A 24,494-nucleotide genomic window follows, 5' to 3' on the forward strand; every position below is an offset into this window, starting at 1 on the left:
AAAATAATGACTTCCACAAAATACTATTTTCCCCTTTCTCTCATCCTTTTATTTTCCTCCCCACCCCTCCAATAGTTTCATTTATTATGGCAAGGCTTCTTCTTATGTCTTGAAAGTTTTTATAGAAAACCAATTACCTTGTCAATGTTCTTTGCCTCTAGAAATTTGAATTCACCTGTCAGTTCAAAGAAAAACATTATTTATTCAAAGATAAGTCCAAAGGGTAGGGAGAAATTCCAACTATAGAGGATGTATTGTTCTTTTGCCCATTTTGATTTAATATGATAATGGCCAGAACAAAAAATAAGCAAAAGCAAGCAAGCAAACAAACAAACAAAAAAAAAACAACTGAAAATAAGCAAATCCCCCAAACCATGAATTTTACTTTGTTTCATGCCTCATTTTTTCATTTGAAAATATGCAAACCATGCTTTAATGAAAAATAAAGAAACTTTGAGCATTTTTACTGCTTCTGTCCTTTTGTTCTGGGACAAGGTGTCTAGAACAACTATATTCCTTAAGTTGCCTTGGTGAGAAAGAACAGCAAGACATTATATTTTATTACTTGGGAATAATTTAGGGATACTGCAGGAAATAAATAGCACTGTCACAGCCCCTTATTTATTTAATTTTGAGAATGAATTTGGTGCTAATGAGGTTGAGGGGATGATAGCAAAGTCTAGAGTCAGGCACAGCGTGGGCAGGTGCTCTGATAGCTTCTTCAAACAGCTCTGTCAGCAAGTGCACTTTAATCCTACTTTGCAATATCCCTGCTTGCCATCAAAGTGCCAGTTCCTGCCAGGTGCTGAGTGCCCTCAGCTCTCACCGCTGACAACAGCAGAAGAACTTCACATGGTGAGCTCAGTGCCTGGCAGAATCAGAGCAGTGTCTTGAAAGTTAAGTGCAGAGCAGGATATTTAATGGAAAATTAACTTTGTCAAATACAGACATTTGTCCTAAAGACAAAGATATTAGCATCAAAAAATCTTTCATTAATGTAATCAGTATTGAGATTTAGGTTCTCCAGCAGTCACGACTGCATTTAATGGTTACTGGCCAGCTATTTGTATTTGTTATGTAGAAATCTAATATAAAATTTTAAATATTAGAAAAAAGTTATTAACCACTTAACTAACCGCTCTCTGTCTGCTGATAAAGCAGACAAGCCAAAAGACTCAACAGAACATACAAAAGTCATGGACTCAGAGGGGTAAAAGTAAAGTTTAAACATACACATGCACTAATTGTACAGCCCAAAAATGATGTGACTCCTGGATGCTGAATTACCCATGCACTGCACAGTACAGTTGACACTGCCTCAATCTTATTAGAAATATCATCTGAATTCTATCCTTTACAAAGCCAGAAAAATTCTTCCAGCATTCAATTTTAGCCTGAGGCATTAATTTTCCTTTAGATATCTTTTTGGCTCTGGTTGTTGCACATCTAGCCTCAATCTTGATTAGCACTCAGATTCCCAAGCTCCTATTATATTCAGCTTCTGCTGTGTAAGAATTTCACACTTCTAGGACTGAAGGTGCTGAAATCCTCACATGATATTCACACATGCTGAAACAAAATGATGCTTTGGCAGCCTGAATAGAGTTGCTGATATGGATGTCCACGAAAACAAAAGTCCTGACTGAAGATTCTCCCAGGTTTGAACTCTAAAGATCTTTATGGCTTTTCTGATGCTTAATACAGACTTCATGAAACCTTTTCCTCCAAGGAGATGCTAATGGACTCTCTTCTACCTGGTCTCTTACTATCACAAAACCTGTATCAACTTTATCCATCTATATTTTATAGGATCTTGTTTGTTTCACACACATACTACCTTATATATTTTGGATCACACATTGGACAAGAAAGGTGTTTGGGTAAAAAAAAAAAAAAAAAGACAGGATTAGGTTTGAATGTTAAATTGGAGATAAACTTTAAATCTCTACATACTATACAGAATTGCCTGAATCATTAGATGGTACATACAGAAAAACAAATTATCAAAAAAGCTAACATCTTCAGAAGGGCATAGGACATTCCTTACTCTGGAGAAGTAAAGTAGAAATAAAAGTAATGCAGCTTGATACATGATTTAATAGTGGATCCTTCATGTTATCTAATACTGTCTTCAATTTCTGTATGAGACATGCTCCAAAAGAAATGCCTCCTATTTATGGTGTTGGACCACCACATCGAGGCAGATTGAACCTTCCCACCTATATCCCATTACATTTTGTTGCCATGTGTCAGATGGAAGCAGAGGATAGTTTTACAAAATGGCATCTGAAACAAAGTTGTATCATTGAATTCTTCCATGTGGAACAAATGGCACTCACTGATGTTTAACAGCGCTTGTTGAACACTTATGGAGACCAAATACTGAATGTGAACACAGTGAGGTGGTGGGTGCTGCATTTCCATAGTAGCAACAGCAAGTCACCACTACTGGTGAAATTATTAACTAATGCAGCATGCAGGCTCTCACTGGCAAAAATGCATAGCTAAATTTGGTGACTGCACTGACAGATAATGTTTTGTAGCTGAGTACTTGCTCTATCAAACAGCATTATTGTGCTCGTTGAAAATCTGTTGCATTTTCCACGAAAATAAATAGGGGGCATTACTTTTGGAGCAACTTATCTATCTGCATACGGGTATGCGGCCTAGTCATGTTTCTTGGCATACACTGTTTTATTAGGCACCCATGGGGCTATCAGGATGTGTTCACATTAGCACAGCCACGGTGCAGGTTTCACATGGACTACACAAAGAAGACATATAAGTTGTGCCTTAGTCCTCCTCGTCAGAATATATATTTTATTATATTTTCATTGCAGATGTAATGGATTGAGGCGCTCTTGTCAGTACAATGCATTAAATTACTAGTTAGGTTTATATAACTCATGCAATGCAGATCTCTGGTCATTTCAAGGGCTAGATTATTACTCTTTCCAAACTCTAGTTAACCTTCGTATCCATAATATGTGTTAAGTGCAATTTACATATTTAATATGTAAGTGTAAATATGAGGATTTCTGAGATACACTTAGCAGTTTCATGATTCACTAGCACAACTATTGTTTAGTTGTGCTAAACTTACTGAGAGTATTGTGCTTAAATTAAACTGGCAGCAAATTGAAAAGCTATCCTTTGCACTTCTGAACTTATGCTCTTTTTCAACTTGGGAACAGGCTGGTTACTAGCCTGATACAACAGCCATGAAAGGCTTCATTTCTCTTATTTATTGGTGTAGCAACATACCTTGTACAGTATATTTGCAAGATGTCACATTCTAATAAGCATATAAACAGGGCATAGAGTCAGAAGCAAATTTTACAAAAGACAATTTCCTTCTTATCTGTAGGCTCCAAAATTAAGAGCCCAGCAGGATCCATCCAGTTTACAAAAGCTTTTTCTCCCTACATGCAGAGTATGTTTAAATGTACCCTCAACATGCTTACCAAATGTCTTTTTCTGGTTGCTCAGTTTATATTTGTCACTAGTATACAAAATGGAAAGTGTAAAGAAAGCATGAGCAGCTTTGCATCACTAATCTTGTTACTGTAATGGCTATGAAAGTATCCAACAAAAAAGTAGCATTTAAGCTAGTCCACACATAAGTACTATGCACAGCATGTGCCCAATGGATGTTCCCTGGCTCTGTGAAACAATGGAAAAATTCAGACATTTTAATGCTACTTCTCACATCCTACTACAAGTGACAAATACCTTTCCTAGCCCAGATGAAAGGAGTGCTGACAGTTCTCTCTACCTTAAAGACAAATGAAGAACTTTGATGGGAATAAGAAGTTCAACAACCTCTCAAATCCAATTAAATATCTTTATCTTTAGAGTCTTTAGACAGAAGAGATGAGGGATTCCTTTCCCTCTCTTCCTCTTTCAAGCTAACCACTTGTCACTTATCCCTTCTTTAATTTGGCATGTAAAACCCCCAAGACTTCAACCCTAAGTCTCTTGAGACCAAGATTACATCATTACTGTTATGGCAAGTTATACACTAATCATAACCATTACCACTTACAAGTTCACAGCTTCATTCAATTAACTGCCTGACATGGATTTTGCAGTTAATTCATAGTGAAGGTCACCAGTGGTCAGAAAGGCAGGTGCATTCTGCTACCTCTCTGAATGCCAATTACTAGTCCTAAGCAACTACTGGGGAATACAGTCTCAACAAGGTAATCAAAAGACTTATATCTTAAGACACATTTTTATAGGCGTGTCTAATGATCTGTAACATAATATAGCATAATTAGCATATTCAAATGACAACCACATCATTTTAAACTCTAATTTACATTGAAAAGCAGAAAAAAGAGATTTTACTTTATCTTTTCAAAAGAAAATATGAGATTATGCAATTATATTAAAAGCTGTCTAGTACCATCACAAGTCCTTCTGTGCTATAATCAAATATTCAAAGGTACTGTAGTAGCAAGCTACAAGTACTTCTTGATCTCATGTTAAACTTAGGCTTGCTTATTTTATTGCTGGAGGATAAAGGCAGACATTATCAAAAGATATCACAGTAAAAATACATTGGAATAAAAATGCAGTCTGTCTTGAATTTGAAGCAACCACACCTACACGTGTTGGGATGAAACCAGACATCTAAACTGTAGAAACAGGTCCCAGAATACATGTCTGTCCCTTGAGTATCCATTGAATGTGTGACAGCAGTTCATATGCTTCAAAACAAGCCCAAATACCAGAACAGTGGACGAACATCTCCCTATTTTTACAATCTAAACTGAGCTAAACAAGCTTTCTATAATTGAGTCTAAATTTTTATAAGCGAGTCTAAACTTGCCAAGTTGGTTCCAATCTAACTACACGATGCTGTAATATTATGCATATGAAAATGTATTCTATATCACAGCTACATGCAAAAGAATGCAGTGTAGAATTAGATTAGGAAGTCAGTATAGAAATTCAGACAACCTATTTAAAAACTTTTTGGAGGTTTGAATTGCTGAAGAAATTCACCTAGCTGAAAGAGCGAAAATCCCTACAGCCCTATATTACAGATCTAGTAAAATTTCCTACCAATGTTAGCAAGCTGTAAACTTACCTAGTGTTAATATATAAAATAAATTTCATGCTTGTCTACTCTTGTAAAATCACTGACAAAATACTTCTCTTTATAAAGTAAAATTTGGGACTCATATAATCTCAAAATTATTTTAAGCTAATTAATATTTGCATGATGTGGCTGCCCAATTCATTTAAATACTGAAGCATAAACCAAACAAAGGTTCCTGCAAGGAAAGCAAAACCTGTCAACAGTCGCCTGTACATTTTTGGTTCTATTCCCTTGCTGACCAACACTTGATGTTATTTCATATAGATGGAAAATGACAGTGAGAAATGTGTATTCTCTCTGTATATTATACTGAGTGATAAATACAAAAGAACTGAGAAAGATGCCTCAGGTGTAATATTAGGAGGATGGAAATCCCATCAATAATTAAAGTAGAAGATTTACATTAGTAACTAGTCACATATTTTATTAAAAAATTCTAAGACCCAAGACAGTTTCCCTAGTACTGGAAGAATGCAGTATCCATGGCCGGTGCCAAACAATAGAGAGGGAATAATTTTACATATCGTGTACATAGAATGGCTTGGGTTTGAAGGGACATCAAGCATCATCAAGCTCCAACCCTCGGTCACAGGTAGGGCCACAAACCTACACATTTAATACTAGACTGTCATGGTTTTATGACTTTTGGTTATCAGTATTCCACATCATTACATCATGTGGGGCACTGGGAGCTTAACTGTTAATGTTCACATTCTGGGTACCTGCCCGGAAGAAAGAAGAACTACATTCCCCACGGGACTTTGGGATCACAGAGAGGAGATATAATTCCTGGCAAGGTCACCTGATGTGCTCTTCTTTGTCGGCGTTTCTTCGTCTCGCTGCTGCTCAACTGGACTGCGCATCTCACCTCAGCATTGTGGTGAGGCCTATCCACCTTTGGGACATTCTCTCTCTCAGTATATTTGATTTATTAGCTTCAATTTTAATTATATTGTATTATATATATATTGTACTCAGCACTGGTGATATACTCAGCACTGGTGAGGCTGCACCTCGAGTATTGTGTTCAGTTTTGGGCCCCGCACTACAGGAAAGACATTGAGGCCCTGGAGCATGTCCAGAGAAGGGCAACAAAACTGGTGAGGGGTCTGGAGCACAAGTCTTATGAGGAGCGGCTGAGGGAGCTGGGATTGTTTAGTCCGGAGAAGAGGAGGCTCAGGGGAGACCTCATTGCACTCTACAACTTCCTGCAGGGAGGCTGTGGTGAAGAGGTGTTTGGCCTCTTCTCCCAGGCAACAAACAGGACCCAGGGAAATGGCCACAAGTTGTACCAGAGGAGGTTTAGATTAGACATAAGGAAAAACTTTTTCTCTCAGAGAGCGGTCAGGAACTGGAATGGCTGCCCATGGAGGTGGTGGAGTCGCTGTCCCTGGCAGTGTTCAAGAGGCATCTGGTTGAGGAGCTGCAAGATATGGTTTAGTAGCTTGTGGTAGCAGTGCTAATGTGAAGACGGTTGGACTAGATGATCTTATAGGTCGTTTCCAACCTTGCGATTCTATGATTCTATGATAGTGTGCTATCTTGCATTCTGATAATATATTTAGTAAATTAGTTTGTTTCTCCTCAGATCGTTGCCGCTGTTTTTAATTATTTTAGGGGCCCTGTTCCCTTTTTCTGGAGGCGCAGATTTTGTGAAATCCCTCCGCCCCGCTAGTCACGGAACTGGGCCAAAGCAGCCTGTAAACCCTTGACGTAGACCAGGCTGCCCAGGACCCCATCCAGCTTGGCCTTGAACACCTCCAGGGACGGGGTATCTACAACCTCCTGGGCAGCCTGTTCCAGCACCTCGCCACTCTCTTGGTAAAGAACTTCCCCCTGATATCCAACCTAAATCTTCCCTCCTTCAACTTAAAACCGTTTTCTCTTGATCCTGCCATTATCTACCCTTTCAGAGAATTGACTTCCTCCTGTCTGTAGGCTCTCTTTAGGTACTGGAAGGCTGCAATGAGATCATCCCCGCAGTCTTCTCTTCTCCAGGCTGAACAAGCCCAGCTTCCTCAGCCTGTCTTCGTAAGGGAGGGGTGCTCCAGCTCTCTAATCATCTTCATGGTCCTTCTTTGAACCCTCTCCAACAGCTCCCTGTCTTTCTTGTACCAGGGCTCCCAGACCTGGATGCAGTATTCCAGATAGGGCCTCATGAGAGCAGAGTAGAGAGGGACAATCACATCCCTATTCCTACTGTCCACCCCTCTTCTGATGGAGCCCAGGATACCATTTGCTTTCTGAGCTGCAAGAGCACTCTGCTGGCTCATGTTAAGTTTTATATTCACTAGGACCCCCAGGTCCTTCTATACAAAATTTAAGTAACAGAACAAGCCACATCTAGAAAAGAACATGTGACCAATGTTTGTGTTCAAAAATGAATGATCCTTCTTAATATTCCACCATGATTAAGATGAAAGTAACTCCCAAACCAACAGATTATTAAGCAGAATTGAACAAGAAGTTATACAAATGGGAAAGATGCAAGAAAACAATAATTTGGGAAATGTGAATTAACTCTATCACCCCATGGTTATTTCTGCTTGACAGAGATACTCATATATCAGAGGAAATGATCACCCACTTTTGACTGAACTCTCCTGTAGTTCACTGTGCCCAGGAGCATGGACATATTAGTAGGATCTGCCTGGAGCTCCTGCAGGGGATGCAGCTTGGTGGGGCTGGAGGGGTCCATTGGATCCTTCTCTCTATCACTGAAATCAGCCCAAGAAATCTCCCTTGCTTTCCATCTCAGTATCAGTTCCCTTGCTCCTTTGAGGCTTGCAACAACTTTTCCTCTGCTCCTTTTCTCTAAACTGTAAAAATATCAACTCTATTGTCTAGAGTTACTGTGCGAAGCGACATAATTGACACTTCCAGACTCTCTGTTCTCACTATAAAACACAGAAAATCTGAAATAAGACTATTCCTTTACCCTTTTTGTCTTCCCCTATTTCATTTCTGCAAATTGCTGAAGATTATAGCAGGACTTTTGTTGACCATTCTGCCCAGAAATATGGCTCAAATGTTTCCAAACAGGATTACAAGCAACATACTGACTCCAGGACTACTTAGAGTGATATTCTAACAAAAATGTCACGTATATCTCATATCCATCACACAAATGAGGCCTGGCATATCCAGGTAGCTCTCTTTCCTCTCCAACACATTTCTTTAGAAAACTCCTTCCCCATATGGTCGGCTGCCCATCTGACCTGCACTCTCCATGCGCCAAGTGAGCCAATAGCAAGGTCATACTCTTGAAAATATCTAGCTGTCTTACCTTTGATACAGCCCATGTATCAGTACGGTACTGGAAATGGTGATTCACGCAAAACCAATCCACATAGCAGTCAAAGTAAGTTGGGTTACACACACTGCCACCTCAAACACTAAGCAGCCCAAGACTATCTCAGCAACAAGTAGGAACTACATAATCCTCTGTGAGAAAGACCTGCTGTTCTCATGGGTTATATTGCTTTAGAGAAGCATCATTGCTCCTTCTTGATGCTGTCAACGGAGCACAGACACATTTGAGGAAATAGTTTTCCTTTTATAATCTTGCTAAACAGTCTTAGAAAGAAGGGCTGATTTATTTAAAGCCCATTTGTCACTACATTGCAATTGTCCTGTTCTGTGATGTTGCCTAGAATATATTGCAATATAATAGAATTCAGTTTCCTCTCCCAGAATATAATGAGAAAGGAATATTTAACATGAAGAGGCATGAATGACATAAAAGATATACTCCTTTTTCCTTAGATCAGTTACTTGCTGTTAGTTCAGACAATAAGTGTCCGTTACATGATTTGTGATACTAATGTTTAAAGTTGTAAAATAAGTTTTATTCTTTGCCAAGTTTTTGCACTGTGTTTTCTATTTACAGTAAGGAATAACTTGATTCCTTTGTGTTTAAAACCATTTTTAACAGGAAAAAACTCAAATTTCTGCTGAATGGCTTGTGGTGCATAACAGTTTCTTCCATTTGAAAAAAACCCTCAAACTTTTCTACTTATAAGAGAATTGCATTTAATGTTCTTAATAATGAGAAAGAGATTTTCTTCACCTTTTAAGACATGTAGGTATATTCAGCCACCCTGCCCAAAATCAGGTGCTCAATTTTCCTGATCTATGCAGTCTTATTTCTCAAAGAAACTTATTGTCCCTTTCCAGGGATAAAGTTTCCATTTTTGTGGTTCTTCAGAGAGAAACTTCTCATGTGACATTATCTCACATCTTAGCTACAAGAGATGAACCAATGTGCAGAAGCTTAACGGTGGAACCCCTTGCCTGCCAGAGCTCTGGATCTGGCCTGCTCTTTTTCTTTAAAGCGCATGCATGAAACACCTGGATAGCTTCTAGGCTATAAGACAAAAGTCCAGTAAGAAGAAGCAACAAACGTATAAAATGTATAAGATAGAATACAGAAAACACTTCAGATAAAGAAAACTCAGACATGACACAGAGGAAAAACTAAATAAGATAGGAAGCCAATCTTTTCCCTGTCAGTCTAATCTCACAGGACCAATCCTTCACTCTTTCAGTGACTTTAAAGGTTGCCCAGACTCTCCACTGTATTTGCTAATTCCCTAGAAAAATCTCACAGTTGCTGTTACCTTGTAGGCTCGGCCATGCATCTTCTTTCAAATACTTGTACTGCATCTCCACTACTTGCTCTGGGAGAGTATCTTCACACACACTCCTGCTTTCAAGGAAAGAGCCTTCCCTTCCCACAGATCCTTTCTCCCTTTGATTTAAGCATGTTTGAAACCACAGTGTGTCACATATATACAGCAACTTGGCCCATACTCACTCCGTTCAGTACAATCACTGACCCCAATCACTTTAATTTCCTTTGTCAGTCACTTTAATTTCCATACCAAATATATGGCATATGGCACTTAATAGTGGCTAATTACTAATTACCAGCCAGAGCAAAAGTCATTAATGTTTGGTTAATTGTTAATTACTGTGACCAATTTCTCCAAAACAGTTGGTTTTATTCTCAATATAATTTACAATTTTATCAGAATACATTTCAAAATAGAAATACTTATCTCTTCAAGTGCAATTGGTTTTGGTAAGAAAATACAGGGTTTTTTTCAGTACTGTAGAGTTAATATTCCTAATTGAGACAAATTTATTCTGTCTTAAGAAACAATAAAGTTCATTTTGTGAACTTGAAATAAATCCATGTGAATTCATAAGCACACATGATTGCAAAAGAATTAGGTATTGCTTTGCTTGATTGTGAAAACTTAAGAGGTTGCAACAAAAACTTCCAAAAAGATGCTAAATTTTATCATGTATCATACATTTCAAGATGTATAAATTATGCAGTTACGGATACGATATGAACCAATACATAGGTTAAAAAAAAAAAAATAATAATTTGGCCTTTATGAGTTTCCCTCAACCCTTTTGATCAGTGCAATTAATGAAATTGGATGTACGTCCCCAGTGACTGGAGAAAGGGAAATGTGATTCCCACTTTCAAGAAAAGGAGAAAGGAAGACCTAAGTAGGCTGGTGAGTCTCACATCTGTGCCTGGGAAGACTGTGGAACAGATCCTCCTGGAAGCCATGTTAAGGCAAAAGCAAGACAGGGAGGTGATCTGTGACATCCAGCAAGGCTTCACGAAGAGCAGATTGTATGTGTCCAGTCTCATGGCTTTCTATAATGTAGTCATGCACTAGTGGACAAAGGAAGGTGGATGCCTTTCAGAGGGACCTAGACAAAGGTGAGAAGTGGGCCCATGTGAAACTAATGAGGTTCAACAAGGCCAAGTGCAAGGTGTTGAACTTGGTCAAGGTAATCCCAGCTATGTGTAAAGACTGGGAGAAGAATTCATTGAGAGCAGCTCTGCTGAGATGAACCTGGAGGTTCTGGTGGATAAAAACCTGGACATGAGCCAGTAGTGTGTGCTTGCCAACAGTGTCCTGGGCTGCATCAAAAGAGGCGTGGCCAAAAGGAAAGAAAAGTGTTTGTCCCTTCTACTCTGTCCTCCTGAAGACCCCATCTGGAGTACTGCATCCAGGTCTGTGGCTGCCAGTATAAGAACGTGGAACTGTTGGAATGGGTCCAGAGAAGAACCACAAAAATGATCTGAGGACTGGAGCATCTCTGTTATAAAGGAAGACTGATTGAGCTGGGCTTGTTCAGTCTGGAGGTCTCTGAGGAGACCTCGCTGCATCATTCCAGTACTTGAAGGGAACTTTGAAGCAAGAAGGATATCAACTTTTTACATGGGCAGATAGTGATAGGACAAGGAGGAATGTCTTTAAACTAAAAGAGAGGAGATTAGGATAGATCTTAGGAAGAAAATCTTTACTCAGAGCATGGTGCAGCATCGGAACAGGTTTGACCAGAGAGACTGTGGATTCTCCATATCTGGAGGTGTTCACGGCCAGATCAAAAGGGGCCCTGGGCAGTTTGATCTTGGTAGTAGTAAGCCTGTCCATGGCACAGGGGGTTGGAACTAGATAATTAAAATCCTTTCCAACCTAACCCATTCTATGTTTCTTTGTTGAATAGCCAAAATAATACATTTTGTTAAAACATTCTTACTCTCGTCTCTCCCACACTACATTTACTACTCTTGCTGCAGCCTGACATAGCACAGTGAGGATAGCTTGTTCCTCAGCATCAGACTTCTTAAAACTGCAGGAAAGACATATATGCTCTCTGCTTCAGTTCCCTATCTATAGGCTGAAAAGAACACTGTTTCCAGGAATATGATAAAGAAAATATTTTCCATTATAGACTGGGAAATGCTTAGGTGTAAGAGTGCTGATATAAGTACCTTAGGTAGATAAGTATCTAGGGTACAATACAAGTAAATAACAAATAGTTTAATCCAGCTCCTTATCAAGCTAGTCAGTAACTTTTGTCAAAGCAGGTTGTAAGACATGGGAAAAACCACTTGAGGCTCAGAGTGGAATCTATTAGAGAGGTCTGAACTCTACATTAAGGACTGCTCAAAATAGTGAAGTGCTATTAGTCCCAATTTACAGATGAGGAAACTGCAATAAGAAATCTCAAAAGTGCTTCTGCTGCCACCACTCCTGGAGGCTGAGCATGCAGCTCAGCAGCCCCAGTTGACAAAGGACCGAAAGCAGTGTGGTCATCAGCCGTGTGGGGTTCCTGGGATTTCTGTGCTCCCTGCAGAGCCTTTGGAGCTGGCAGAAATTAAATGCTGATAAATTCAAACAAGTAACAGAATGCAGTTTTGCACAAATCCAGCATTATGTTTGAATGGAAGCTCCAAGCATACAAAAAACGAGGATCAGGCCTCTAGAATATACTCTACAACAGCTATGAAATTTCAGCATCATGTTTTTTTCATGCATTCAAATGGGATCTGTCTCCCTACGCCTACTCTACATCATCTGACTGGACTGCCTGCTGGGAAGCAACAGTACCATGGCAGTTCTCACTGAGAGATCACTCAGTCACACCATTTACGGTTACAGAGACTGTAAATCTCTGAGAGAGACTATAAAAGGGTGACCGTAAAAAAATATGCTGATTGTTTGTTAGATTTGTTTTTAACACGCAGAATTCATTCCTATTTATTAAGCATTCCACTGGAGCATCCAGGGTATTATAACTAATCTCCCATCAGAAAACAAAGCTGCTTCTCATGGGAAGGTGCATTTTTCAAGGGTTTCCCTTTGCCATTCTCTTCTTCTCCAGACTCCTACAGGGAAGCATAGCTGCCTTAGCTTTTTAAGACCACACTGTTATTACTAACTTTGTGTCTGTCTATAGTAAAGCAAATTTTACAGGTATGATTTGCAGCTTTTTTGATATGAAGTTCCTTGTATTTTGCTGACTATATAGCATTTTGCAGACCATAATACATTTTAATGCCTTCACTGTATATGTCATTAGCTTAGTTGTTTATTCTTAAAAGTTATTTTGAAGTCCAAACCAGACTAAACTGAGAAACTACATTAGTCTTTTCCATTTGTGTGTGTCTGAAGTGCACCAGAATTCAGAGAACAGAAAGCAAATGAAAAATGCTTTAACTAACAAGAGATCAAACAGCTGTAAAAACAATGTTTTATAATCTTCCATTTAGCATGCACAAATCTCTCGATTTTACAGGGAAAATTTCCTAGATTCATTTAAATAAGAGCTAAGAAATGTGCGGAAATGACTTAAAATGAGTGAAAATCATATATCACTGTTTAAGCTGCCACTAGCCAAATAGCATTTTGCTAATGACTTCTTCTTTCAGACTACAAATCAGACTTGTTTGAGTAGCTAAATTGCTCCTACTCTTATCCATCATGAGCAGATAGCAAAGTAACCTGCAAGATACTGCTTCTGGGTGAGAAGGAGGAGGAGAAGTAAGTAATTTCTTCAGTAGATGAAGAAACTCTTGAAAGCGTTTCCACATTATTAGAGAGGAAATTATTTTGAGCTTTAAGGAATTTTGACTGGTCTCAGAAGCTTTCATTGTAGCAGCATCAGTAGAATGCATTTCATGGATGCTCTAGCCTGACACTCAGGACTCTAGCTTAAAAGCGTTATTTTAAAGAATCAGATTTTAAAATAGCTATTGTATAAATACAAATTACTATAATTGCTATAAATTTATACAACTACTGTAAAGTCCTAAAGTACAAAAGGAATGGAAGACAAGCAAAATTTGTTCCACACTAAGGTGTGACAAACAAATGTGAAATGAAATGTAAACCTAAATTCAATTACTTATTTTCTGATTGATACACAGATTGTTTAAACAGACATCAGTAAAATAGGAGGTATCTGTGTCATACCTAAGCAAAGTTCATTTGGTTAGCACTTGTAAATTTTTGCTCATGAACTTGCTGACTTGTATAATTCCAAAATTTGCATATGAAGCTCTTCTACAATTTTAAGATATCCATAGCTTGCTAAATAAAACTTTGCAAATTCTCTTTGGAAAACAGCAGGCATAAAACAATTTAATTTTTTCTATTGTTCAGAAAAGTTTTAAGACAATCTGTCCTTGTCTAAATTTCTATGTACTAACACATCTTTTAAGGCATCTTTAAACTAAAACAAATTTTTTTTTTTTTTTTACGATTATGAAATTTTCCTCTGATAAAAATTTTTTGTTAATATATAGAATTCAATAGGATTTTTGCTCTTGTCTCTATCAAATAATTGACACTTCTTATTTTTGAAAGGAGCTATTTAATTTACAAGAGGCCTATTAAGAAATATGTTTTTCCTCATTAGATATAATTGAGGGATATGACATTTTGTTCAAAGGAAAGTTTGTAGTCTTAATTAGTCAAACAATGCAATGTTTCACACTTCTGTTGAAGTTGTGGCATTACTTAAAATTCTAATCAGTTAAAAATAAATTGAGAAAAGAAGAAGACAACTGGCAAAATGATCACATAAAACAACAGTTTTACCTTCTGAAAATGGAAGATCCATAGCCTGAAACTGAGAGTGCAGTCTTGCAAGTATTTGTGCATAAATTTAATTTTAAAAAGGTATTGTTAAACTGTTTTTAGGATCAGGAGCTAGCGTAAAACATATTTGATCCAACTGATGACAAGAGAATTATGTCAAATATAATTGAGATCAGAACTAGTGTTCCAGATCTATGATTTGTATGTGTTAGTGAATGTAAAACATGAGACCTGAAGTCTCCTGAAAGGATGATTAATGTTTTTGAAATGTTCCCATGAAGCCATATTCCGAAGGCGTGCAAAATGTGCAGTTTCTCTCACTTTTGACACCAAGCCAGATAAAACTCATTGGTTTTGATGGCATTTAACTTTGCAATTTTAAGTTTGCTTGAACTCAAAACCACATAGTCAAATTTGGGGGTGGAAGTGGATGTGAGCCCACACAGGTTGAAACCTAGCTTTCTGCTTGCACAAAGCCAGAGAAAGCAATACAAAGTACTAATGCAAACTCAAAGTGGGTATGCATGAATATGTATGCATACACAGCTAGCTGAGAGCTAAAATCATAAAGGCCTTTGTCAGTTCATGTCTGTTTCGGTGCAGTACCTGATTTCAAGACATATAATGAAGCTGCACAAGTTAAAGCTCCTAGTGCCTTTTCACTTTCCTTTACTGTATTCTAAGTGTTAACCAGGCAGTTGGAGTTGTTGAACACTCTGAACAGCACACTTTGAATACTCAGCAAGTCAGAAAGGTCTCAAAGGTTGTACCATGTAAAAGTCAAGTAATTAAACACTGATTACTTACTGTAAAAAGAAAGAAAGAAAGAAAGAAAGAAAGAAAGAAAGAAAGAAAGAAAGAAAGAAAGAAAGAAAGAAAGAAAGAAAGAAAGAAAGAAAGAAAGAAAGAAAGAAAGAAAGAAAGAAAGAAAGGGGAAAAAAAAAGAATGTCTGCTGGGAAAGGCTGGATTCAGAAGGTCTAATTTAACACAGAAGATTTCAGTGGAAATAGAGCCTTTAACTGCATTCTGCTTGACTTCACCCACAAGAAAGGGATAAGAGAAAAGATTAAAAAACTATTCAGTACTTTCTTTCAGCAGTGGTACTTTGGGAGGTGACAACAACTACTGGTAATTCTTTCCATAATCTTTTCCCCAAACAGCATTTAGAATCCTCTTCAAAATTTGGCTGCTGATCTGTGGCTTCATTATTTTTACAAAATACAAAGTCACTCCCTTCTGTGCTCTTGGCTACAGATTAAATATTTTAGTTTCCCGTAAACATCTCATTTAAAACAAACCACTGTAAACCCAGGGAAGCCTGCTTCACCTGATGCTATTGCCTACTCACATATCAGAAAAAGTCTGCCCCTTCCCTGAACTTCTCCCTCCAGCATCACCAAAAGTTCAGTTAAGGGTTTGTGGCTGGCTTGTATCTGTAGTGTCCCAAAAGAAAGAAAATACCCCAAGCTCTACAGGGAACTGAAAGTATTTTCTTTGCTATAAGCCATCACTTCCCTATCCCTGCTACTCCTGCCACCTCTGTCACAAAGGTCCTTTGTGCTTAATCACAATTAAGAATTAACTATTAAAAGCTCTCACATTTCATCCCAACATTAGGGTCTTGAACTTGTACAACACTGTGCATTGTTTCCCCTACAAGCATACAGAGAAATGAAATTTTGTGTAGAAAATTATCTGCTCCAAGCTTCTCAAATACTTACACATTAATATTGCTTATTGGAGACAGAGGAATGAAGGCCTCATTCACAACACATAGCAAGTTGATTGCTTACATCAATTGTTGTGATGGAGGAAAAAAGTGCTTCATTTTCTTGGCACTGAGTGTTGCCTGAGTTTATTCACACTTAGTGAAATATAAACAGGCTTATGTTTACATTAGGTACTTTGGGGAAAACATCCTGCAGCCACAACTCCAGAGTGCTTCAGGAATTTTAAATACTGCTGTGATATTCTAATCTAACTGAATAGGCTTTTCTACTCACTCTTCTTTTTGCAATCACATTTCACACATGCATTGTACTCTCCAAAGGTTAAAATCTAGAGAGAAAATGTAGTATTTTACAAATTGATGCTCATTGCCCCACACCCTTCACATCATTAAATTTCGTCCTTTCCCAGGGTTCACTCTTCATGTAATTATAAGACACTCAGGAGGTGAATGTTAGTTGGGAAGCACAAGAATTCATTTTTGAATTGTGTTATATTTTGACAATGCAAATTAAACTGTTTTCATTCACATTAAAGGAAATTCTGACTCCTCTGTAAAAGAGATACTGAAAGAGCACTTGTCAAAAGAGAGTGAAGGTAAGGAGGTTAAGATAAGGAAGATGTGAGACATATAGAAGGAGAATCACATGAATCACATGACATAGACTTCAGGCTCAGATTCAGAAAAGTATGGTCTCCTCCCTGCCTCTGTCATGGAGTTCCCCTACAGAAAGCAGCCTCCTGAAATAATCTCAACTCCACCTTGTCCCCATCCTTTCCCCGTTGCTTGGTGCTGCTTTCTGTTTGATTAACAGAATCTTCTACTTCAATCCATATCACCTTAAAACATTAGACCAACTGTGGCAGCAGTGAGAAGGAGGAGCAATGCAGAGTGACATGCTTAAGCTGAACACATTGAACAGATAGCCAAAGTCATGAAGTTACAGTGGTAAGTAAAGGAAAATGGTTGAGATTGGTATTTCTACTCTGAATACTTTAAAATGGAAAAACACAGCCTTAATCAGTGTGACAGTTTCAGTCAGATTTTGTTTTTTATCTTTTTTAAAATATTTCCCAAACAGATCAGTCTTTCAAGAGGATAGAGAGAATACAGATCGGGGGAGAGGTTAGATATGTGCACTAAGGCTTTATTTCAGTTACGTCTGTTCCTACAGAGAAAAGGCACTAAAGCACTTCCCTAATTCCTCTGGTCTAAAGGCTCTCATCATCTTTTCAGGCTTAATCCAGGCCCTGACATTGACTTAAAATTTCAGCCTCGGTTTTCAATGTTTTGAAGATTAGTTAATATTTGTGAAACACTTTACTTCAAACATACGATTTGGAAAATCTTAATGTAGGTCTATTTCCCTAACATGTAAGTAAAATAGGATTAAAAATTTCATGGTTTAAGTTTAAACTGAATTTATATATGCATATTTATTTATATCTAAGAAAATTTACATATATGCTTCAGAGCAAACAAAGGTTGTCAGTTTTGTAAAATAAATTTTCTTATCTACACATGAAATTTTTTTGTTACCTATCTCATAATAAAACTTTTTCCCCCTTCGCTCTTGCAAGGTTTTCTTGGATAGGCAAATCTTTTAGTGGAGATGCATAGGTGATCCTCTGTAACAGAGCAAGAAACTGTCAGGGAAGGAAAGCTAAAGCCCTAGGAGACATTTGCTCTGTTAAAAAGTTTTTGCTGATCATCAGAATACCTTACTGCTTAGCAGCAAGTTTCCCAAGGAAGGACAAATCCTCCCAGCTTTGTAATCATACAGGTGGACAGTCCCAGAGCAACCGGTCTGCCTGTGTGTGTATGCACTTGCGTGTGTGCATTTTTGTTTTCTCACTAAAATATCTATTGATTCCATTTAATCCCTGAGTTGCAGAGCTGTTACATTTGAAAATGGCAGCTGGGTTCTGGGAACAAATGCATTATTGCAGACAGCAGCTCCACATGTTTGTCTTGTCCCTTAAGAAAGTTGCTTCCATATGCAACTTCACACTTCACACCAATAAGGAAGAATGACACAATTTTCCAAAAATCTCAGTTTTTACTTTTGATGATACTTGAAATACAGTAAAATGTTTATAATCACCATGGGCCATGCTATGGACTGATTTCTGTGTTTAAAACATTCTCTAACAATTTCACAAAATAAGTAGGATTACTTGAATGGATAATTTTTATCTAGGAAGATTATAGCCTCTTCCCAGGAAACAATAACCATTTTACTCTGAATGAAACATTTTTTTTTTTAAATGTCAGCTTGACCTAATTTGGAAACAGGGACTGTTATTTAAACTGTACTGAGCTGTGATGGTGTGGAGTTCAGAGTCATTAGTTGACGGAATGCTAGAAAAGAAGAGTGTGTCTGACCAAACAATCTCAAGAGCTACATGCCCACCTCTGCTACTGCAGTGGTTCGTTTCACAGTCACAAATGATGAACAAAGTGACAAGAACATAGAAAAAACATTCAAAGCTCTCTACGAGACATTTTTCATAAGACTTTTGATCTTTCTTGAAGACAGTAGACAAACCACAGACCTCTTTCTTGAAAATGTTCATTTGTTTTCATAGAGACCTTGGAAATCTCTGACTTTGGCAAAGCTATAAGCCTTAATGCTAATGACATGTCTGGGAAGTTTTAAACCATGCAGTTAGGTAGTTAAGCTGCAAATTATTAAAAACAAAAACAAACCAACACTGGCTAGTGCATAGCAACTTTTCAAATACTGTGAAGTTGATAATATAAATACTGAGAAATATAAACAGGTGTTTCATATTGGTAAAGGTTCTCTGATTCTATCACAGTAATTTCTGTAGATGAATACACTTTTAAATAAGTAGAATATATAGCAGAATAGAATAACACACCGCTAACTAGGCCTAGCAGGTAACAATCAGAACACAATTTATAAATAACCTGTGGAACATGAGGGAGAACAATTAAACTGAAAATCAGGTTTCTGTATGAACAATTTTTCATTTTTCTAATGTAAGCAATCCAGGAAGTGACAGCACCAGCATGTATATGTGTGCATGTGTGTGACGGTACATACATCTTACTTATTTTTCTCCTTGTCTGTTTTCTTGGTGGAAATGAATCCTAGAATCTTAGAATGACCTGGGTTGGAAGCAGCCTTAAGGCCTACCCAGTACTAGTCCCCTGCGCTGTGGGCTGGTTGCCACCCACCAGATCAGGCTGCACAGAGCCCTGTCCAATCTGATTTTGAACACCTCTAGGGATGGGGGATCCGCAGTTTCTCAGGACAGCCAGTTACCAGAGTGCTTCACCAAGTTCTGAGTAAATAATTTCTCCCAAACATCTCACCTAAATCTTCTGTCTTTTAATTTAAAGCCATTCCCCTTGTCCTATCACTGTATGACCATGTGAAAACTCAGTCTCCTTCCTGTTTATAAGCTCCCTTCAGTACTGGAAGGCCTTAAGGAGGTTTCTCCAGAGACTTCTCTTTTTTTCTATACTGAACGAGCCCAGCTCCCTCTATCTTTCTTCATAGGAGAGGTGCTCCTGCCCTTTGATCATCATATCAGTTCCTTTTTATGAGGAATTTCATTTTCAGTTCTTCCCTTTGTAATATACATGTGTAAAGATACATACATACATCATCACTGCACACTGTTCACGGAGAGAGGACACATCCAACAACGCTTTTTACAGACAGACCCAGTTCCTTACCACACAGCACAGTGCTACAGGGAAACACAGCTGACTCTGGTGAGGGCTGCCCATGGCCTACCTGGAAGCATGTTGTCCCGAGGCCTGGGACCTGCAGTCTGTTCTATGTCATCTAGGCTCTTTCCTTGAGACCAAGGCACTACACAACCAACTGTATGTGCTTTCAGTTCTTCCTAGGCTTCCATCATGCACTTCCTGCCTGCAAACACCAGCCAGGTATAATGGTGTTTGAGGACACACATGAAAGCTGCAATCCAGCCTATGCAAGGCTGCAGGACAGGCAGCGTGCTCTGCCCGGCCGGCTCTGGGCCTGGCAGCATAGCGCTGCGGAAGAGACCTGGCCAGCAGGGAGCAGGCAGGCTGCCACGGCAGCAGATGGGGAAGAGAAAGCAGCCAAAAGACAAGATGTGTATGAATGTTGCTGCTGAAATGGACCTCTCAGCTGAACTCTGAAAGGTCCGTCTGTCTCTCTTAATCTTACAGCCTGATAGAGGTAAATGGCACAGACAGTTTCTATCTGTGGAAATTAATACTCACTCCAAATGCAATTCCATTTTTATATCAATACAAAGTAAGCTTTAGATTTATTGGAAATTAGCAGGTTCTAGAAAGAGCCAGAGGCAGTCACTGTTATAAATACATATTGAAGTTGAAACATGACAGATTTGATAGAGAGGGCTGGTATAAACTAAGACTTTTTCTCTTAAGACTTTATTTATGTGTAGGAGAATTGTGCTCAGTGCAACACTTTTTAATTCCACTGTAGCTTAGAGAATGTTGTTCATAAATGATAGAAAACAAAGTGGTGAATATTTTGTGTCATGATATGAGCTATCAACAAACTTCATGCTTACGAACTTTCTGTCACTTCTACTGAGAAAGCTGAGGAAAAGAAGAAATAGAAAGCAGTTGGCAATGATCTCTGAGGATAACTGAAGGCATGAAAAAAATCTCAGAAGAGGGTAGAAAGAGTAGGACTGGTTATTTTAGAGAAAAGATAAATACAAAGAGGCCAGATAAAGCCTTATAAAATAATATATGGCAAAGAGAGAACAATGCGGAATTTCAGTAGCAGCTTTCTCTTATTACACAGACAAAGGGACATTCACTTAAAAGATAAAACTTAAAAGCTGAAAGTGAAAATATTTGTCTCCACAATGAAAAAGTATTATACAATGGAACTCTGCCAAGGAGCAGTGTTGGTTTTAGTTGGTTTTACAATTAAAAGAAAAAAAGACAAATACATGAATTATGAGAATATAGAAAGTAATAGTGCTGAGGTGGACATCAGAAATGTAAGTTTCCTTGCCAACTGGTAGCACTGGAGTATTGAGTGGAAGAGAAAAACCCTTCTTTTTGCATAAGGAATCTTGAAAATATCTTTAGAGAGTTATTGAAGCAGCAGACAGTTGCCACTGCCATATAAAGCCTAAGGGAGTGAACAAGCTACCAGTTGGATTCGACATGTCAATTCTGTAACAAAACATGGAAATAATAAAGGTAGAAGACACTTTCTGTATTAGTTTTAAGAAATAAGTATTATATAAAGGGCAACTATTATTTCACTTAGCTCTTGTTACAGAGGCTCACTGGTATGACACTGTAATGTGGAAGAGATTCAAGATGAGTACCACAGTTTCACACATGGACTTAGGCAGTGTTTCATGAAATGGGATGGTTGCCAAAAAATGTGTGGTAAAAATGAGTGGTAGTGCTGGTGATGAGGAGCCAAAAAAAGGAGGTGGCTGGGAGGCAGTGTCTGAGCTGTAAGCAATCCCCACATTTACTGTAATTAATGGCATGAGTCAAAGACTCATTCCATCACCAAACTCCCATGGAGAAGCATCATGACTACAGCTGCTTAGGTATTAAGGAAAAAAATACTCAAACTAGACAGGTGAGATTGGAATTAAACAGCTTTAATAATTGAAACTTAAATAACATACAGAAAACAGGAATAAGTTATGGATTATGAAGATGTAATATATATATATATGTTGAGCAATTTATTTCAATTTTAAAATAATTTCCTCAGTAAAGATAATTGCAAACTACTACTGATTGAGGACAGCCCCCCTCCTCACCCTGGGAGAGCTGCTGCATGTGTATCAATCTTAAGCTTCACATCTGCCTTTTATCTCAGCAGACTTCAACTTTGTGTGACTTTATGACACAGAGGTAAGATCAGATACTGTTTTCAGTGCCCAGTGTCAGGTCGTTTTCTTGCAGACCTTGTCCCCATGGCAACTTCTTGCAAGGCACTGAGAGTGATGACTGAGGTGCCAAAGCAGAAGGAATGGTCCCAAGTACATGTTCACCCAGTGAGTAGAGGCAGGTGTTAGGTCGCACTGCAGCCCCATAGGCACTACTAGAGTGAGTCAAGGTCACCTGCGGGAGCCACAGCTGTGCAGCCCAGCACCTGTCTGCACTGTCTCCCTTCAGTGTGGGGCTGATGCTGATGCCGACAGCTCATCAGTGTGGCTCTTTTCATCTCATGTTCATCAACTTTTCACAGCTGCTTTTGCAGTATGCTCAAATTTGGAATGAATGTTACATGTAACTCTAGAGCTATGAACACAGAGTAATATGCTAATAGGATTAGCATTACATTTCTGGGGGAAAAAAATGTGTTTTTGCATAAGAGGTTTCTTCTACTTTGAAGATTTTGAATTCTGTACCCCAACACTTCCATATTTGGTGCTGGGGGAAATCTCTCTCTCTTTCTGTCCTTCTCTCTCTATTTGCATATTGTCCAATGCTGTTTAAAGACTTTCCTTCTATTTATTTATCAACTTTATCAGGTGGTGTTATTATCCTTCTATCCTTTTGCAGAAAAGCAAATGCAGATTGCAAACGAGATCCTAAATTCTGGAGACTTCCAGTAGACTCAGGGTGTTTGTGGCTGCTTCATATCTAGGAGTTCTAATTGTTAGGGTTTTTTTTTAATTTAATATATTTTGCTACACATATCTCCATGCCATACAGAGCTATTTTCATTTGAAAAAGGCATATGTAGTGGCACCTGAGTACTGGTGAGGTATAAATAATAAATTTTACTGGCTATCTTGCAGTGGTATTTTGCCAGAATTTCTATCAGTGAAAGTCAGAATTGTCCTCAGCTTTTCCTTTGTCCCTGAGTTTGGGGACCATGGCCGCAGGATCCAAAAGATCTCTGTTCTCTAGACTCTTTTGGTGCATGCTTAGTGAAGAATCTTGCTAAATTAATTCTGCTGGATGCTTCTTTACTCCCTGATGAGGAAAAAAGTTCAAAAAATGTGTTGATTCCCAGCTCAGGTCAAGTAGCATGTTGGTTATTGGGGCTGAAAGTAAGACATGCACGCAATACTGAAATGATGTGGCTGACAACAGTATAATATTGCTATTTTTTTCAGAATTGACCATTTAAAATACATCAGGGCAGAAAAAAAGATCACCTATAAATGTTTACTGCCCAAAACGTTAGGAGCTTGGGCAGCTATCTTATTTTTGATAATACAGCAGAGGCAAATATGAAAGTTTGGACAAATGCCCGTTGTTAAGCAATATTTCTCCTAGCACAAAAAACAAAAACAAACAAACAAAAATGGAAAAGAAATTTTAAAAAGTGGAAATAAAAATAAAAATAAAAAAAGAAGTTAGTTTCGTTTTAAATTAATTCAGGTGAAAATAATGACATATCATGCCAGTCACTGTTAAGGCAAAGATTTATCTCAAGGTTATATAACTGCTGTCTGTAACTAGGAAACCATCATCTGGCTTGGTTTTCTGCGGTTTCCCAGTCATCCTGTCAAATCCTTTCTACAGCCTCACTTACAGCACCCATATTATTTTGAAACATTTACTGGTTCAGAGGGTAGTTCAGAGGTACAGGAAAAAATGTTCAAGCTGCAGAAATACTCTTCGTGAGATGACAATGTACTATTTATTGTCTAGCAAGCAAGTAGAGGAAGGAACAAATAACTACCAGAACAGACAGATGTAAACAGAACACTTTAAAACAGTCTAACAATATTTTGTATTAAATAATCCATTAACTTTCATCCAGGAAAGATGACGCTCTGTGTTGGAGGACTGCATTAAATGATAAATTTGAAGACTCAGTTGAGTTTGTGATTTCTCTGAGTTTCACAATTGAGAAAATAATTTTAAAATAATCCTGAATGGAAAACAGAATAAAATACTATGAGGATTTTGTATATATATACACATGGCTTTCAGATACAAGGAAAATTTACCAGTCTGGTCTGACCTATCTCTTATTATTGTACTATTTTTCAACAACTTTCCAAGATTGCAAATATAATGTTCCTATTATTTAATATCATTCTACCTCCATTTGCAGTTTCCTGTTAGATTTACACTGTGCTTTAAATGAGCTCTTCCTAGGAGACAGACTCAAAAGGATTATATTTATGCACACAAGGCTTGGAATAAGACATATCCTAACCTTTAATTATGAATCACTGCCATGGTTTCTGAAAAGCAGATGAAATCCTAGTGATGTTTTAAGAAGGTAAAATCCTGAGGTTTATT

The 24,494-nt window shown here is 38.1% G+C and overlaps 1 long non-coding RNA gene across 1 annotated transcript in view; it reads right to left on the bottom strand.

The window, feature by feature from the left end:
• Positions 1-20,229, bottom strand: part of LOC149916861 (uncharacterized) — a 43,841-nt gene extending 23,612 nt beyond the window's left edge. The window contains exon 1 of the long non-coding RNA XR_016468960.1: positions 20,023-20,229. This is a non-coding gene — a long non-coding RNA (uncharacterized LOC149916861). The remainder of the gene's footprint in view (positions 1-20,022) is intronic.
• Between the last annotated feature and the right edge of the window lie 4,265 nt (positions 20,230-24,494).

The sequence above is a fragment of the Phasianus colchicus genome, chromosome 9, assembly GCF_987193195.1.
Source record: "Phasianus colchicus chromosome 9, bPhaCol1.hap1.1, whole genome shotgun sequence".
Taxonomy (NCBI): domain Eukaryota; kingdom Metazoa; phylum Chordata; class Aves; order Galliformes; family Phasianidae; genus Phasianus; species Phasianus colchicus.